General features: G+C 40.2%; 1 pseudogene; it reads left to right on the top strand.

Annotated features, from left to right (window-relative positions):
• The first annotated feature begins 3,721 nt into the window (after nt 1-3,721).
• On the top strand, nt 3,722-4,987 carry LOC135470875 (tyrosine-protein phosphatase non-receptor type 11-like; annotated as a pseudogene).
• The last annotated feature ends 621 nt before the right edge of the window (nt 4,988-5,608 follow it).

Here is a 5,608-nt window from a genome sequence, read left to right as displayed (position 1 = left end):
GCTGAAACAAAATTTTAGCGACAAACTTTCAAAACATTAAATTCCACTATATGGTTTTGTTTCATTTCTACCATTCTCTGTATTTCTAGGCTGTACCCGTTTTTAAGGAGAATGTGTTGGTCAGTTTCCATGTTTGTAACATCCACAGGTATCTACTCCACAAATGCAAAACTTGGTGTACGTCGGAAATGTTGGACATTTGTGTTTTACAGTCAGCTCAAAACAAGAAAACATTACCAGGTCTACACGTAATACAAACGTATGTATTATTCCGAATTATATTTTCACTTTGATAGACTTTCTTTCTTTCTCGTAAGATTTCAAATAAAGAAAAATACAAAACTTCCTTGAAATATGTTTTCTGCTAACTACAGCCGGACGAGTAACACTTTGTCACCATCATGCCATTGCAATGAACAAAAGTAAGCAATATTGGCAATGTGATGCGTCTCTCAGTATGAGTAGTGAAAGGAGATGCATATTTAGAACTTTAGCCATTTCAAGAGGCTGCTCCGTTGAATGATCAAATGTATGTATAACGTTATAACACATACACAGATTATATCTTACTTAGGCTTTATAATGGTAACACTGTTCGTGCACTATCCGACCTGCTTCGTGTTCCATATTGTTTATTGCTTACGTAGCCCAAGGCAGAACAATATTGTTAATAGTCGCTCAGTAGAGAGTGATGTGGCTTTACCTGTATAGTATAATTTCTATTCTTTGACGCTGGCAGTTATATGACGTCCTTTGAATGTTTTATTATATTTGGGGGGATGTTCAGTTTTCTCCTTGTCGCGTGATGAAATTTAATGCATTATTTGCCAAAGATATAGGTGAAGTTGAGAACTAATCCTAAACTATGCTATTAAATAACATCGGTAATTTTAACATCTTTCAGAGGCTTTTAGAAGTTGAGTTGGATAACATAATGAGATATATGGATAACAACTTCTGTTTATTTGGAAGCGGCGTTTCGGTATAGATACTAATACCGTTATCAAGCATAATGAACAAACCACAGCAACTAAAGTGAATAGCGTCAACATATAGGGATTATAGCGAGCAAAAAAGTAGAATTGCTGTAATTTGTTCATTATGCTTGAAAGCGGGAATAGTATCTGTACCGAAACGTCGCTTTCAAATAAACAGAGGTTGTTATCCATATATCTCGTTATGTTATCAGTTATTTTATCAGACATTCGAATTGGACTATTTGTTCAAAATCTCGTTTATAAAGATTGATTGAGTCATTTGCCATCAGTTTTGTGACTACTACACAATTTGTATATAACTAATATCATGTAGTTAACTATTTAGCACGAAGCTTACAATACAATCTATAGGTAAACTGTAGCATATGAGCATGTGGATGAATCAAAGTGAGCTGCCAAGAAGATACGATCTTCAGTATTTGATTGGTGTTAAAACTACTTTATAAACTGTTTAACTTATTTCAAAGTAATTCCCACTGCTTCCAACTATTAGCCAGGTCACTTCAGTATTTTTAAACGCTGTGTAACGTTGCAAAACAGGGCAAGTCATTGGTGGTGTAAAATTAGCCAGCAGGCTTTCTAATTATTTACTTAATTCTCTTCCAGACCAGACCTTAATTAAGAAAAATAGTTGTCTTTCAATTGTTGAGATGCCCTACACGGTTTACTTAGCTGTGACACTATGCGGTTTAGCGCTGATAGAATTGCAACAAAAACTGAATAAAAGGCGAAAAGTACTGGAAACCTGCCTCAAGCCGTTGTTAGAGTCGAAAAACTGAAGTCCTTATATAACGGCTCAGTGTGCCGTGAATGACTTTCCGCGTAAAGCTAGATGCCGGAAGGGGAACCATCATTGCACCGCGTTCAGAAAGGCTTTTCTCTCTGTAGCAAAGCTGGTGGGTTTCTCTCCAGTCTGCGTTAGTGACAAGTCTCCTAGGTGGCGACGAACAGAGCGGTTGCCCGAAGAGATATGTTTGCCTATTTTAGCGCGTTTCCCATCCCGCAGGACGTTTTGCAACTAGCTCTCCATGGCCTTCGTCAGGGGAAACACGATGGACGGATGATCAGCCACTCGGTTTTCCCGCCAGCAGGTACAATACCACCAGGGTTCATTAAAATTAATCCACTTGACTGTCATAATGCTTGTCAGATACGACAGGGTTCGATTGAGGCAGAACGAACAGCTTCCTCTAAACGCATAATGCGAAAACAAGCACATCCAAACATAGCAATAAGGGGTCAAGCTATTAACTATTCATTGCCTGCAAGTGCGAAAGCATATATCCCAAAGCCATGGCCAACAATACAAGATCAGTCCCTTGTATGTTCCGTTGTTCATTTAATAGCGCTAGCACTCTATCACTGCATTTCTAAGATCTCTAGCGAAACTGACAAGAAAAAAAACAACCCATCCCCAGTCATGAAAGTCAACAGTATTTAGACAATATTAATAAATATACAAATATGTACTATTATTTTACAAATTAATTCAACAGATAATTAACCATGAAGCAGATATACACGCACAAGCGGATGGACAGTTTAGGTTACAGACACATGATTCTTGAATACAAAACCAAGAAGACTTCATGGGATTATCTTTTGTAGTGGCCTATTAGGACCTTACTAACAGTAAGAATTTTCGACTGTTGAGTGTTTTTAACACCTGAAAATTGTATCACCGAATTGTATCACATTCACATAAAGTACCAGATTTATGTGAGTGGCCCATGCGTAAAATTGACGTGTATCCTAATGTGTTTAAGGTCTCTTGGATAAGATGACCAGAACAGCATGTCTAGTTTCCAAAATTTGGGTGATGCTGCATGTATTGAATTATGTTAGAAAACCTGGTTTTTAAATGTTCCTTACACGTGCAGTGAAGAATTGACTTCAGTTTGGACATGCCAGACAAACTAAAAAGTCTGACGAACCAAATCAAAAGATTTAGATAATTTGTTTTTCGTCTTCAGAGTTGGAGTCTTTTCCAGTTTCGCTTTTTTCAACATTTGGAATTTTACCCGTCACGTATTGCAGGCCAAATCACCCGCCATGTTATCTAGTGGCTGTTTGGCTGGGGGCATTTCCGGTTAATACCATTATAGGGACAGAGGCTATCATTAGCTGGGAGAAAAGCGGCTTTAATCCGCAACGCTCCAGATTACACGGTTTCCACCAATGTCAGTATCTAGGAAGAAACCGGCAACTAGGATTACAGATAGCTTTTAAAAACATCCCTGTTGTCTGGAGAGGATGATGTAAATAGGATACTCTGTGTCCCTTGTTGGTGAGCAGAATTGCACACGATATTGGCGCCCTAAAATCTTGTCGAATAAAGTTTATCACTCAAGACAGCCTGTAACAAAATTCCATATTATATGCGTTATGAGTTGATATTTTTCTTTATAGGGGAAGATTCAAAGAATACATGGCAGACAGTACAAATTGCTTTTGTTGTTTCGAGAGGGGTGGGGGCAAACGCCCCTTTCCACCTTTTTTAAATCATATATTGTCAAGGTCTAAAGGAATAGTACAAGATAAGCAAAGAATAACCCATGCATCTTCAATAAAGGAATTTGTGGAGAAAATGTAATAAGACAAGCCTTGAACGAGTAAAATTCCAACTTACTAAACAGATGAAAGACAAATGGAATGGTGAAGCCGGCCACTTGTCTAAGTGTAGCTGGAAGTTATTTTGTATACACTGTGAAGACAGCACGAAGATGATGTCCAGAAGATGGTTCCACCCAAACATGGAGTGGATGCCGAGAAACGGCTGATGGAGCGAGGATTTGACGGAAGTTTCCTGGCTCGCCGTAGTGAGAGCAACCCAGGAGATTTCACCCTGTCTGTAAGGTGGTCAGGGGAGGTTACTCACATTAAGATTCAGAACAGGGCAGATTTCTGTGATCTGTATGGTGGAGGGAAGTTTACAACGCTTGCAGAATTGGTGCAGCATTACATGGAGAACAAAGGTCAACTGAAGGAAAAACATGGACAGCCAATAGAATGGAGGTATCCTCTCAACTCTGCGGACCCAACGACAGAGAGGTGGTTTCACGGTCATATATCTGGCAAAGAAGCAGAAAAATATTTGTACGACAAAGGAAAGGACGGAAGCTTCTTGGTTCGGGAAAGTCAGAGTAAACCAGGGGATTATGTTTTGTCAGTGCGATGTAAGGACAGACACACCTCATGATACTGAGGAGGGGAGGTATGGCATACATGGTGGTGAACAGTTTGAGAGTTTGTCCGAGCTTGTGGAGCACTACAAAAAGAACCCTAAGGTGAAAACCTCAGGCACAGTTGTTCATCTTAGGCAGTCAGTTAATGCCACTCAGATTAATGCGTCTTTCATTGAGAGTCGGGTTCGTGAACTTCACAAGGAAACAGGAAAACCTGGAAAGGAAAGTGATAAGGAGAACAAGGGAAAGCTGGCTCCGTGAAGAGTTTGAGCAACTGCACAACAAGAAGTGAAACACTTACACAGCAGGAAGATAGGTCAGAGACCAGAAAATGGGCCAAAGAACCGATATAAGAATATGGGACCCTGTGGTAGGATCTGACTAAATCAATGCCAACATCATCAGTTCAGAGGAAGACTCACTGGAGCCCAAAAAACTGTACATTGCAACACAGGGCTGTCTGCCAACAACAATTGATGACATTTGGAGTATGATATGGCAGGAAAATACTCGTGTCATTGTCATGACAACCAAAGAAGTGGAGAGAGGAAAGAACAAACACTTGCCGTGAGGTGAACACATTCACGGGTAAACTCACAGTAAAACACATTTTTGAGAAGAATGAGACCGATTATTCCCTGCGAGAATATGAACTGATCCTCAGCTGGAGCAGTTGTCAGCTATTTCAGTGCTGGAACTGGTCGAACTGGGACATTTATTGTTATCGACATTATTTTTAACCAAATAAAAACAAAAGTATTGGATGTGGAGATTGACATGTGTATGAATCTTATAGCAACATAACCTGGGTTGCATCTGTTTCATACATGAACTACTGGAGATGCTACATATAAATCTGCCGTACGTGGGAAGGTATGTCAACAAGCTGCAGATGGTCGTGGGTTTCCTCCGGGCTCTGCCCGGTTTCCTCCCACCATAATACTAGCCGCCGTCGCATAAGTGAAATATTCTTGAGTACGGCGTAAAACACCAATGAAATAAATAAATACTAAACAGATCCAAATTGACATTTGCATTAAGCATGCTGCATTTGATTCCGTCCTATGCAAATATTAATATATGTTTTGTTGTTAAATGGATAATAAAGTGTCAAGAGGCAATAGAGAAAATGTCAGCCAAGGCCGCGTGTTCAGCCCTGGGATAATCTTTTAACCCGCCATCATCACCAGCTCGGTGTCACCATGGTCGCATGCGCCCAGCAACGCCCATTTTAGCCAGTTTTCATTTAATGCGCGACAATGCCAAAGACTTAACAAACTACCTGCAAGCGGTGCATATGCTCCATTGAAACCCGTCGGTTGCCGGCTACATAAGAAATTAGCAGGGCACTGGTAGACATTGTCGAAGGGGTGTTCCTCTCGACAGCTGACACAAAACGCCCAACACGTGAGACATTCAGGGTCT

The sequence above is a fragment of the Liolophura sinensis genome, chromosome 7 (genome assembly GCF_032854445.1).
Source record: "Liolophura sinensis isolate JHLJ2023 chromosome 7, CUHK_Ljap_v2, whole genome shotgun sequence".
In the NCBI taxonomy this organism is placed as follows: domain Eukaryota; kingdom Metazoa; phylum Mollusca; class Polyplacophora; order Chitonida; family Chitonidae; genus Liolophura; species Liolophura sinensis.
This window is presented reverse-complemented; position numbering and strand designations above follow the sequence as displayed.